Below are 14,311 nucleotides of genomic sequence, written 5' to 3'. Positions count from 1 at the left end.
TCTTCGCTATGGACAGGCAGATTGAGATCAAGAGAATCTCCTCAAAACAATGCAGATAGTGGTATTCAGGTTTCACGAAAAGGAAAAGAGAAGGTAGATCATCCCATGTTTGATGTGAATGTAGGTCACTCTTATGTGGATGGTGAATCCAGTGGCTCAGAACAGAGCATTGATGATGAGTTGGGTATTCCTTTTGTTGTTACACCTAGAGTAAGGAAGACCAGGGATGTTTTGAGAGCATCTGGAAGTGAGCCTACTTTGCACGGGTCTATCAGAGCTAGGTATCCTATGGATAGGCTAAAATATGATGGATTTATAGCCATTCACTATGCCTATATAGTCAAAGTGATACAGGAACCAGAACCCACTTCTTTTGAGCAAGCCATGGGAAAAGAAAAATGGAAGAAAGCCATGGATGAAGAAATGGATGCCTTTGAAGCAAATGCTACATGGGAATTGGTACCTTTACCTAAAGATAAGAATGCAATAGATTGTAAGTGGGTTTATAAGGTGAAGCACAATGCAGATGGTTCTGTGAACAGATACAAGGCAAGATTAGTAGTCAAGGGGTATGCACAAACATATGGCATTGATTATGAAGAAACATTTAGTCTGGTTGCAAGGATGGCAATTATAAGAGCAGTCAATGCTATGGCTGCATCAAAGGGATGGTCTTTAAATCAGATGGATGTAAAGAATGCCTTCTTGCATGGTGATTTGCAAGAAGAGGTCTATATAGAGCAGCCACCAGGTTATGTGCATGCTATTCATCCTGAGTTTGTTTGCAGGTTGAAGAAAGCCTTGTATGGCTTGAAGCAAGCACCTAGAGCATGGTCTGACAAGATAGGACAGTATCTTGTCACTATTGGCTTACAGATTTCCAAGGCAGATTTCTCACTTTATGTGAGAAAAATAGAGAAATGTATTATGTTGCTTGTCATTTATGTTGATGATTTGATTATCACAGGTGATAGTGATGAAGATATCCTTCATGTGAAAATGCTATTGAAGCATAAGTTTGAGATGAAGGATTTGGGAGAGATGCGTTATTTCTTGGGCATTGAGGTGATTAGGTCACCAAGTGGGATATGGCTCTTGCAGAGGCTGTATGGATTGGACATGCTGTCCAAATATGGGATGACAGACTGTAAGCCTATTTCAATTCCTTTGGAGCAGAATGTGAAGCTGAGCACGCAGATGCAGGTGAGCTTCTGGAAGACGCTACTATGTATAGACGCATAGTAGAAAGTTTGATTTATATGACTATTACCAGGCCAGATTTGAGCTATGTTGTTGGATTGGTAAGTCAGTTTATACAGGCTCCAAGGAAACCGCATTTGGATGCGGCTAGACGCATACTCAGGTATGTGAAGTCCACATTGCAGTATGGACTATTTTATCAGACTGGGGTTCAGATACAGTTGCATGGATACACTGATGCTGATTGGGCTGGTAGTATTTCTGATAGAGGATCTACCAGTGGATATGTGTTCTCTTTTGGGAGTGTTGCAGTCACTTGGAGCAGCAAGAAACAACCTACAGTTGCCTTGTCAAGCACAAAGGCTGAGTATAGGGGTGTAGCAATGGCTGCATATGAGGTAGCTTGGTTACATAAGCTACTTTATGATATGCATCAGCCTACATATGGGCGAGTTTTCATTTATTGTGACAACATGAGTAGTATACACTTGGCAAATAACCCAGTCTATCATGCTAGAACAAAGCACATTAAGGTGCATTATCACTATGTGCGAGAGAGGGTTTTACTAGGTCTTATTGATCTAGTTTATGTCAACACAGAGGATCAGGTAGCTGACATATTCACGAAGGCATTGGGCGCAGAGAAGCTGCGCAAGTTCAGAGACCTGGTTGGTGTGCACGAATTGAGATTGAGCTCGAGGGGGAGTGTTGAGATATCAAGCTCCACTCGTGATATGCCAGGGTGACCGTTGTGCATTTATGTCACTGACTTGTTAGTTGCAGATGCGGTTGGTACACCGCCCATGAATAATAGCTAGATGACAGCTATTCTTATCTACTCTAGTTCATGGCTCAGTTAGTATGCCACCTTAGTTAGTTGAGTTTGTTTTGAGACCCATATATAGGGTTCTTCTATTTCTATGTACAAGAGCTCCTTTTGGCTTACACAACTAAGAAGAGAAAAACTGTTTTCAGCCTCCAACTTTGTGTGTACTCCCCCATTGTGCAAGTGAAAAAGCTACAAGTGAGACTCCTTCCTTCTCTCCCACAATCTTGACAAATGATGCTAACACGCTTGCCTTAGGATGTGTGCTTATGCAAGAAGGTCATACTGTAGCTTACTCTTCAAGAAAAATGAAGAGCCATGAGAAGAATTATGCTACCCATGATCTAGAACTGTTAGCTTTCATCCATGCTCTAAAGCTTTAGAGACACTACCTGTTGGGTAACAAGTTTACTCTAGTGACGGATCATAAAAGTCTCAAGTGGATCTTTACCCAGAATGAGATCAATATGAGGCAACGTCGGTGGATTGAAGTGCTGGAGAAGTATGATTTTGAAATAAAATACCGAACTGGAAAGGAAAATGTAGTTGCCGATGCACTTAGTCGCAAGGCATTCCTTAATTCTCTAATCTTGCAAAATCCATCAACAGCCAGATCTCTAGCCACAAAGGTATCCATGCCAAACAACTCAATACTTGAGCTAGCTAGAGAAGAAGCATGCCATGATCCAACCTATCAAAAGATGATAAGGGAGATCCCTATCAAGGACCAAGACCAAAAGCTACAGGCTAAGTATCATGAATTCTCTATCAATAGTGGACTTGTCTACTATAGAACGAGATTATGTATACTAGCAAGCCAGTCGCTCAAGCAAAAGATACTGTGGGAAGCTCATGATTCCCCTTTCTCAGGACATACGAGCTATGCCAAGACTCTCAATACAGTTAGCAGAGCTACTTTTGGGAAACGCTTAAAGGTAACGTTATCAAATATGTCACCGAGTGTTTGTCTTGTCAACATATTAAGGCGGCACATGTCAAAATGCCAGGAAAGTTACAACCACTTGACATTCCCCAAATGAAATGGGAATTTATCAGTATGGATTTTGTTGTTGGCCTACCCCAAGTTCAACGAGGATACAACTCCATCATGGTTGTGGTTACTATGCTTACAAAGGTTGCGCACGTTATTCCTATTAAGACAAACTATAAAGCCTCAGATATTACAAGGTTGTTTATCAAGGAGATATTCAAGCTACATGGGTTGCCCAAAAGAATCATTAATGATCGTGACTCTCTCTTCACATCACACTTCTGGAGAGCTATCTTTGAAGCCATTGGGACTCAATTTTGTTTTAGTATAGCCTACAATCCCCAAACCGATGGTCAAACGTAGTGAGTCAACCAAGTCATCGAGAATATGCTAAGGGCACACTGCTGCCATGAACCAAAAAGATGGATTCAATACTTGCCTCTGGTTGAATTTTCCTACAATGCTCTTTACCAACAAAGCATTCAGATGACCCCTTTCCAAGCATTGTATAGGCATGATTGTCGAAGTCCCCTAAACTTCTGAGATCCAACCTTGAGGGTTAAAGCTTCAAGGAAGATGCTGGAAGAGATGGATGACCAAATGAAGTCAATTAGACTGGGCATCCAAGCCACCAAGGATAGACAGAAGGCATACGCAGATTTGAAGTGCCAAGATAGAATCTTCGAGGAAGGAGACATGGTTTTCATTCGCGTACGACCAAAGAAGATTTCCCTATCCTTAGGAGATTCCAAGAAGCTAAGTCCAAGGTATTGTGAGCCATACAAGATCCTCAAGTGCCTAGGACCCAATGCATGACTTTCTGGGATTTGGAGAGTGCTTAGGTAAGTAGGCTTCTATTCTCGTTGGTAATATCTATCATAGCTCGTTCAAGTTTGTATTCACTCGATAGAGGTGTTGGGACAGATTTGGTTACCTAGGTTATCATGCATGTCCATTGTGTGGGCCACAGATAGACTCCCGAACGTCACGAACCATGAAGAAGATGGTATATCAAGGACATGCTGCTTTATTGCCAAAGGGTCATGAACTCAGGGAAGGTTTTCTTGGACAACCTCCAACACGTATCAATGCCCAAAGCTGGTACGAGCTGAAAATGGTCCACATGAAGTCACATCCAAATGGAATGCAATGGTTCTCAGTTTTCTACTATTTTCCATATTGGACCCACTTATAGATCAACCACTTGTTGAATCCCATGCATATTTTCCAAAACGTGGACAGCTTACTATGGGACCATATCACAGGCAGCAAGAGAGACACTATAGGGGCACGAATGGATTTGAAGGAGGTAGGCAAGATGGAGACGCTTAGGCCGCAGTCGAGTGTTGATGGTCGCTTGCAGCTACCTTGCGGTCCTTGGTTTTTTTCCACTAAAGAAGAGTGCATTGTGAAGCAAATAGTTAAGTCTATCCGTACTCCGATGGGTATGATACATTCTCTCAAGTCCGCGTTTTCTAAAGACAACCAATTATCAAGGCTAAAATCCAATGATTGGCATAAGATAGGTTAGGTTTGTACTACGAATGGATTGCAAGTGGCTTGCGTATTTTGCTATTTGAAGTGTAGTCATTGTTCATAACGCTTTCTCGTTTGTGGCAGTTTGTACTATGGATCACGATCGCAGGAGGATGCCTTGCTCTAGAAATATGCGGGGCGATCTACAGGTTGTCAACTTTAGTGCAATGGATCTCATAGAAGGAGATGAAGACACCCTCTATTGAATTCGCAAGGCACAGAGCAGTGGAGATGGTTAGTCTCTTTGAGAAATACCTACCTACCAACATACTCATGATACACATCCACATTCTTGTGTATCTTGTAGATGAAGTGGAGATTATTAGACCTCTCTATACGTGATGGATATTGTGCTTGGAGCACTTTATGAGAACCCTGAAAGGCTTTGTACGGAAAAGAGCTCAGCTAGAAGGTAGTATGGCTGAAGGTTGGTTGGTGTCTAAGGAGTTATTACATATTTCACAATGGCTACCAATGGTGGATTTAGACAACAATATGCTACGGTCATTGAAGGACGATGATAGACTGATCGGAGATGTAGTGGTTGGAAATGGAGTAGAAAAAAGAATGGATGCTGCAATCGAGGAGAAAGTGAATTGCTTTTGTATATTGCACCATGCCTCTATGGAGACGTGGCTTGCTAGGTACCAGCAACCTAGGAAAGATGAGGAGAAAGCGCAATCTGAATTTGGATGTAGTATGTGCCATCGACGGATTCGATATCGCAAGGACATGAAGAAGATGCCGTGGTTTATGTCAATACGATGGTTGCATGGAGCTTTAACCGTAGTGTCTCGCAAAGGGGCGGAGGTCTCAATCGAGGAGTGGGAATTCTTAACGGGATGTAGTCCAAAGGTATTGACATGTTTAGGTTTGTCGTATCTATATTTAGCATGCGACAACTAATTGAGTATTTCAATGTATAATACAAAATATATAGTGGGGCATGATCGCACGAACGACATTTTCGCATGGAGCGTATTAACAAAATGCGCTCCACAACAAATTGTGGTATCATGGCAAATTTTGAGCAAGAGAGCCGATGATGAGCAACGGATCCAAACAGGATTATAGATGAGATGGAGTATTTTGGGAACTTGCAAAGTATTGTCACAATGGATTACCATAGCTTCTCCCTGATCCTATTTGATATGCAGTGGTTCAAAGTGGTACTTGAAAGAGCTGGAGCAACAGTTCGATGAGGTCCATCTCGATTTCTCGAAATAGGTTCTAAAAGAAAATAGATGGATTTGCACGATACGTTTGTATTGCTGGCCCATTGTGAAGAAGTGCATGAACTCATGTTTTGTTAATTGTATTACGACATTGTACATGTCACAATAGTTAAATCTCTCTTGTACGTGATTTTGAACATGTAATTTTCTATCCAAAATCTTGACAACCTCGATGGTGGTATGTTATATCTTCAGCTCCTTGAAGTGCGAGAGTATATGATCAAAGTGATGTTCCGAGCATAGATGAGGACAGTATGCAAATAGAGGGGTTGATATTGCAAGGAATGGAGGCCATCGAAAGCTTGGACAATGTAGAGGAGCTAGCATCAGGTAACAACAATGGAAATATAGGAGTCCAAGAATTCTTTGAAAATGAGGTGGACTCATCCTTTTGTGTGGACATGTCTATCGACCTTCTAGTGTATGCGGAGTTGTGTAATATTCCCACTCGTGAATATTCCGAGCTTAGTCCCATATTTCCCTTTTCATGCATTCCTAAAGTGACAAACCTAAACGCATATTGCATAGGTTAAAAGGATGGAAAATTTGTTTAAATTCACCCTGGTCTTCCTTGCAAGAAAGAACAAGCGTATATCGCATTTAGGAAATAACTTCCTTATTGTGATTCGCATGAGGAAAAATCGTTAACATCTGTTAGATATTGTCCAAAGAATTGCATGGCATGGAAATGAAACTATGGACTTGCATGTTGCATGCGAAGATGCCTGTAGAATGGATTAAGTCAACATTAGTCTTATAATATTCATCATGCATGACTTCATTTATCAAAGTTGCATCTAGAAAAGGTTGCATGTCATATCAAAGCCTGAAATTTGATTGCATTAAACCAAAGGTTGTAGGCAAAACTCTTGATGTAAATCTATGTGGGTTTTGTGCAAGTTATTTTTGGAATCGTCAATCATCATGATTTTTGCAAGGAAAAAAAATAGTTATTACAAACCTTATAGTTGCGTAGAAGTAATGAATCGCATGCTTACACGTAATGTGATGTCTTGCAACTATTTACGCCTTTAGAACAAGTTTAGCATCTCTAAGAAAGGATCGTTCCTTGTCGCAAGACAAGTAGACCAATTTAGCTAAATCACTTGTAATGTTATAACCCTCTAGGGATTTGTAAAAGCATGACTAGATGGTACGATGAGCACCTCAAAGTGCTAGGTAGGGTTTAGCACGTTAGAAATTCTGCCTAGTATCACACTTGGGACACCAAGTCGAGACCTTCAAACCCAAAGGTCCTACCCACATTCATGGAATGTTGGGTTAATTGGACGCCCATACACTAATGATCTAGGGTTTTTACCCTAAGGATTGAATGACCTAATACTAAAATTTCGATTGAGCCTAGAAACCCTAGGTCCAAATGTTATTGGCCTAGCAAGGTTAGGATTGCGTCGGGTAAGAAGAAACCCCAAATGCTACCTCTTGACTAAACTTATTTCTTGACCAAGAAACGCTGATTGATGGGAAAGATGATCTCGAAAGTCGGATGTGACTCCTATGCAACAAGTTGCAATATCACATGGTTGTGTTAAATCACAAAATAGAGTTGCCACTCTTTGGAACAAGGTTGGCCGAGAACTTTTCTCGAAAGAAGTTGACCGCAAGGAGCGTTGACCTAGAGTCTAGGTTATTAGAATCCCGATTTATGCTGTTTTAGGGGAACGGAATGGGACTATGCCTTATGGGCAAAGAGGTCGAGCTTTGCATCCCTCTTGTTTCCCATTCTTCTTGAACCAAGTGCAGCATGAATACTCTTCGACCTTGACGTTTTTGCGTAAAGTAGTTGGCCTGGGGTTTGACGCTAGCTGCCATTCTAGGAAATTGACAACTAGGAAACCCTGATTCAGGTTGGTCCTAAGTGGGAACGGCCGGAATGCTTCCACTTCATGGCTGACTCGGGAAGACCTAGATCGCAAACCCCGTGACATTCCATGGAAGTGCCAGGCGGTGCTTTTTAGACTCTCTTCCCGATGGGCTGCTAAGACCTGTCCTGTGAATAGGTGGATATGTTACAGTTGGTATTAGAGCGAACCAACGAAGTATCTCTCTTTATAAGAAAACTTAATAAGGTGAAGTAAAGCAAATATTGCTATCAAGAACATTTCCTTACTTACTTATAATGTTGACTTGTAGAGTCATGAAGCATGGAACAGATTCTTGATGTTCCAAGTTATGTTTATGACCACGATGCGTTCTTCAGATTATCGACGGAGGATGGATATGATGAATATCCTAGATCGTATCTACAATCCATCGCCAGGGAACACGAGGAAGCTACACTCCCCCTTCAGCACTCGACTGCGGCCAAAGCGCCTCCATCTTACCTACCTCCTTTAAATCCATTCGTGACCCTATAGTGTCTCTCTTTCCTGTGATGTGGTCCCATAGCAAGCTGCCCACATTTTTGAAAATATGCATGGGATCCAACAAGTGGTTGACCTGTAAGTGGGTCCAATATGGCAACTCGTAGAAAACTGAGAACCGTTGCATTTCATTTGGATGTGATTCCGGGTTTACCATTTTCAGCTCGTACCAGCTTGCAGTGTTCATACGTGCTGGAGGTCGTCCAAGAAAACCTTTCCTGAGTTCATGATCCTTCGGCAAGAAAGCGGCGTGTCCTTGATATACCATCTTCTTCATGGTTCGTGACCTTCGGGAGTCTAACTGTGGCCCACACAATGGACATGCATGATAACCTGAGGTAATGAGACCTGCAAGGCGATCCACGACCTAGTAAATACTTGATTGAATGAAATAAAATATAGATATTACCAGTGAGAACAAAGGTCTGCTCACCTGAGTACTCTCCCAATCCCGGAAAGTCATGCATTGTCCACATGAGAATGGCTCGAATGTTGGCTGACCGCCGACCATCGCGCCTGCTCATATCTTGCACCGTGACCCCCTCCTCCCACAAAATCTTAAGCTCATCAACTAATGGATGAAGATACACGTCCATATTTTTTACTTTGTAGCGGCCCGGGACGAGCAAGCTAAGGATGAGATGTTCTTTCTTCGTAGAAAGCCATGGAGGAATGTTGTAGTTGACAAGCACTATAGGCCACACACTGTAAGAAGTCGGAGCACAGACCGAATGGGTTCACACCATCCATGGCAAGACCGAGCCGAACATTCCTTGGCTCTCGCGCAAAGCCTGGGAAGGTAGAGTCAATGTGGCTCCATGAGCGCGAATCTGTTGATATTCGTTGCACTCCATCCATGGACCTATTCTGCACATGCCACTTTGTCAAGCTTGCCATGGCAGACGTGCGAAACATGTGGTTTATGCGGGGGATGAGCGGAAAGTGTCTGAGAACTTTTTGAGGGATGGTCTTCCCTTGCAAGTCCTGTCGATACCTGTGAGCACCACACTTTGGACATGTCTCCATAGTCTCGTATTCATCTCGAAACAATATGCAGTCGTTGATACATGCATGGATGTTATTGTAGTCCATGCCAAGCTGCCGTAAAACATGTCGTGCATCATCACGAGACTCAAGCATGGTGTTTGCAGGTGGCAATATATGATATTTCAATAACCTGAAAAATTTATAAAACACCTTGAAAAATCCATCCGTGTTTGCAATAATACTGTTTTTAAAAAAAACAATGAAGTTTGTGTGCAAGGTACCTGAATAACTCAGTCACACTCGTATCGCTCCAACCGTATTTTGCTTGCACACTTAAGAGTGCAAGCAATGTCTTCAACCGAGATACTCGGCACCCATCATATAATGGTATGGATGCTTCCTCTCTAAGCGGGTCAAATGTCTCAACATCCATGGGAATCAATGCATCGATCATTGCCTCCATCTCAGGCTCCAAGATTGTAGGCAAGTCGGGAAGGTTGTTTGTCTCCTCTGGCATTGACGGTGTAGATGGGCCTTGCGAGTGGTCGATTGGCTCCTGCAATCCATCCATCGCACGTCCACGAACTCTTCTAATTGGCCGCAAAGGGTGCACTCCCCCTTGGGTCGAGACATCACCCCCCTGGATACAAAATTTGCCAACAAGACCCAATCTTAATGTATATGGTTTTCAATTAGCTTGAGAGTACAATGCATGAAAAATGCTAACTTCAAATTACCGTTTGCTAAAAATCTGCAATCGCCTGATCAATGATCTCAGATTGAAACTTGCCAAATCGTCGTATTTGTTCTATAGACAATCGGCCTTTTCGTCTAATTGCCAACTTGCATTGAGAGCAAGGACATGGGACACGCTGATTAAGATACGTCTCGCGGTCTTGAACAATAAGACCTTCTTCGTTTGCCATCTTATCTACATTACAGCAAACGAGGCTTAAATGGATAGCTTTATGGAGATGTACGTCAAGTTGCAAGTTGACCATAAACCTTGCATTGTATATAGTAGTCGAGAGATTTTCCGATGTTATATCTCGGCCTTGTATCATGCTCAACGATTTGTTTGTCCCGGTAGATAATTATTTGTTATATCTTGGCTTTGAGTATAAGTAATCCATTTTAAAATTAATGCGCGCTATCTATGAAATTTTATAACTATAGTAATAAAATTTATTTCAATCAATTCTACTCATAGTCATAAGACCTGAGAGAAATTATCCTATACTCAATTTAAGGGTTTCTTTTTCTATAACAATAATTTTGGGTTCATTTTGATGAAGTACATGGCCCATGGCAAAGCACATTGCATACCATTATCAATAAGTATATTATCTTAAATTTCCTTCCCCTCCCTCTCCCTCTCTTTCTCTCCCTCTCCCTCTCTTCCTCTCTTTCTCTCACCCTCACCCTCACCCTCTCCCTCTCCCTCTCTTTCTCTTTTTCTCCCTCTCCCTCTCTATCTCTCTTTCTCTCTCATTTCCTAAACAAGCAAAAAATAAAGTGATTTAAACATCCTCCAAGCAAAAGGGAGAGGGAGAGATACAATGCACTCTCCCTCTCTTTCTCTTTCTATCCCTCTCTCATTTCCTTCCCCTTCCTCTCCCTCTCACTCTCTTTCTCTCTCATTTCCTCTCCTAAACAAGCAAAAAATAAAGTGATTCAAACATTAAACAAGCAAAAGGGAGAGGGAGAGAGAGAATGCACTCTCCCTCCTTCTCCCTCTCTTTCTCTTTCTCTCCCTCTCCTATTTCCTCCCCCTCCCTCTCCCTCTCCCTCTATTTCTCTTTCTCTTTCTCTTTCTCTTTCTCTTTCTTTCCCTCTCCCTCTCTCTCTCCCTCTCTCTCTCCCTCTCTTTCTCTCTTACTCTCTCGTTTCCTCTCCTAAACAAGCAAAAAAGAAAGTAATTTAAACATTAAACAAGCAAAAGGGAGAGGGAGAGAGAGAATGCACTCTCCCTCCTTCTCCCTCTCTTTCTCTTTCTCTCCCTCTCCTATTTCCTCCCCCTCCCTCTCCCTCTCCCTATATTTCTCTTTCTCTTTCTTTCCCTCTCCCTCTCCCTCTCCCTCTCCCTCTCCCTCTCTCTCTCCCTCTCTTTCTCTCTTACTCTCTCGTTTCCTCTCCTAAACAAGCAAAAAAGAAAGTAGTTTAAACATTAAACAAGCAAAAGGGAGAGAGAGAGAGAGAATGCACTCTCCCTCTCCCTCTCCCTCTCCCTCTCCCTCTCTTTCTCTCCCTCTCTCTCCCTCTCCCTCTCCTTCTCTTTCATTTCCTCTCCTAAACAAACAAAAGAGAACGATTTAAACCTTCAACAAGTAAAAGAAAGAGAGAGGGAGACTCACCAATTAGATATGGCGAGCGTGGGCGGCTTCTCTTTGCAACGAGGGCTCCTCCTCTCCTTCGCGAACAACGGCGGTGGCGGTGGTGGCGGCGGCGGCAGCAGTAAGTCTCTTCCTCTTCTTCTCTCACAAAGCCTTGGCTCTCTCCCTCGCTCTCGCTCTCAAAAGGCGAAGAAAAGAAAATGAAAACGGCGCTCTGGTTTCGGCCACGCTTTTTTTCCCTACGGCATCGCTATTGGCGTCGTTATTTGCGTCGCAAATGCGATGCAAACAGTGATGCAAATGCGACGCAAATAGCGACGCAAATAGTGACGCGAATAGCGACGCCAGTTGCGACGCCAATAGTGACGCCTATAGCGACGCCGATATCCGCCATCGCTAATCGGCGTCGCTAATTACCCAATTCCTTGTAGGGTACATAAGAATAATCATTTCCATTCAAGCTCATTACTTCTACACATAAATTCTAGGGTTAGGGTTTTCCCTTTCTCTTGGGTTAATTGAGTGGTCATCTCTCTTTTCCATACTTTTAGTCCATTTTCCTATGCTACTCTCTGACAATTTGCATGGGGGAAGAGCCAAGATCTCGGATAATTAATCAGGATATTGATAATTGATGCAATATACCAAAAGTTATGTAGCCACAAGGTCTAATGTTCTCATGCTTCTAAACCTATTGATACTCTCACATCCATTTTTGGTAGATCCAATGGTTTCATAAACCCCTCTCTATAAACAACACCAATGGAGAGCTTTAGGACCTTGCTCTCTCCTTCCACCTTACTCTCTATTCGATTAGTTTTGGATTAGTGATTTCCTACTTAGTGATAGTTTTTTCCCTTTTTTTGATCCTAACAATAGTACAAACAAATCAAAGTAGAGATGCACGTATATGATGCATCCTAGCAAACATGTTTACTTTTCCTAAAAATGTATGTATATGTACTATGGAACTTATGTGTAGACAATACAAATATCATTTCACACATGTAGAAATTTAATAATTTGGCCATCACTATAAACACATGTAAATATTCTTGCATTTTTAAAACAGTCGCTTGTGCCATTTTTAGCTTTCCTTTTGATAAACAAGAAGTATAACTTCAAACAAAAATATCACATAAACATAGATAAACATAGAGAGAGAGAGAGAGAGAGAGAGAGAGAGAGAGAGAGGGGCAATGAGAGAGCGAGAGGAAAAGAAGGAGAGAGAGAGTGTGTGAGCTTGAGCTTCTAAGATGAGGACTTGTAGTGAAAGAAGAGAGAACATCTTTGATTGAAGCCTACAAGGAAGGTAGAATTTTGAATTGTGCTATGAATCTCTTATCCTTGTTGTATACACACACATAAGAAACCCCATCACCATTACATTTAATGAGTTCTTTTATGCACGGAAAAATGCATAATTATTATGTGTCTAAACACTGTCAGTAGGGTTTGGTTGAATGTGATTGTAGGCAATATTCTGAACATGTAGGTTTCTTTAAGTATTCTTCTTTCATTATCAATTTTTTTAGTGTGATAGGGTTATGTTCCTAGAGTGAAAACATGATTTTTCTCATGCACGTAAATGCATTGTAGAACTATTCAATGACACTGCTAACAGGTTGATAGATGTGCTAGAGAATCATTTTCAATTTCTTGTTTGGTTCTTGTTCTCTATTCATGATAGTTTATTTTTTTCATTTCTTGTTTTTTCTCAGCCTTTAGCATGAGGGGGATTCTAAAATAATAGCTTGAGGACCAGACAATTTCCTTAGCAACATGTACTAGTATAATCATGATTCTTTTGTATCACTAGGAATCATTTTTAATTGCAAACAAATTTTGAGTACACGTTCTCAAGGTGATCAATGTACACAATCAAGATTTACTTTTCCATAAAAAATTGTGACGCACAAAGAATGTAGTATGGTTTTAACACTGTGCTCTTTTTGTTCTTGGCTATTCTTGAACTCTCATTAACAATACAATACCTACATACAATGTAGTTACCCTCATCTTGATGCACCTGTCCCTAGATCTCTCTAGGAAAGTGCAATATTTTAGGATTCGGGTTTGCATCCCTTTTTAATTTTAGGATTTCCACCATCGTGAATTAGGGTTTGTGCCCTCTTTTTGGTGTTCTACCCACTTTGTGGGATGTAGACCGGTCAATCCTCATCACATGTTTGTACCTTAGTCTAAATAAACCAATCCTATACCAATCTAATAACAAATACATGTGTGCAACCCATCCAACACTTGTATGTGTGATAAATACAACTGTAGGTGATAAATACAATGTACATAGGTGTGAGTCTGACTCTCATGAAATCATACATCCATGATAATCTCGTATCCATAAGTACAAAAATAATACGTAAGTGCTTAAAATAATACAATAAAGCTCCCAAAAATAGTAGCTAGCACTTGCACTTTGACTTTACTTTGTTGACCTTCTTAGTCTTTAGCCTTCACAAAATACTATTAACATTAGCCTCCTTCTAAAAAGGTCTTAGTCCCATGGCACTCACGTCAAAGGTAGACAAGGATTGATAAGAACAATCTCTTGATGAAGCGGCCTTGATGGAGAGAAACAAAGGCTACTGATGAAGAATTGTGAATGATGAGAGTAATATGCCTGGTGATGTGAAGAAATGGTATTGAAGAAGATGATGCTCGTATGGATGCTATAGATGATGTCCAAAAAATATGTGGTAACTAATGGAAGATGATGTCTATATGAAGAAGCACTGATGGCATAGAAAAAGAAGACCAATGTTGATGGATCTTTAGTCCTTCAAATGATTGTCCATGAA

This window comes from Lygodium microphyllum, chromosome 6 (genome assembly GCF_053477565.2).
Source record: "Lygodium microphyllum isolate KBCC chromosome 6, Lygodium_microphyllum_v1.1.10, whole genome shotgun sequence".
NCBI classification, from domain to species: domain Eukaryota; kingdom Viridiplantae; phylum Streptophyta; class Polypodiopsida; order Schizaeales; family Lygodiaceae; genus Lygodium; species Lygodium microphyllum.
Note: the sequence above shows the minus strand (reverse complement) of the source record.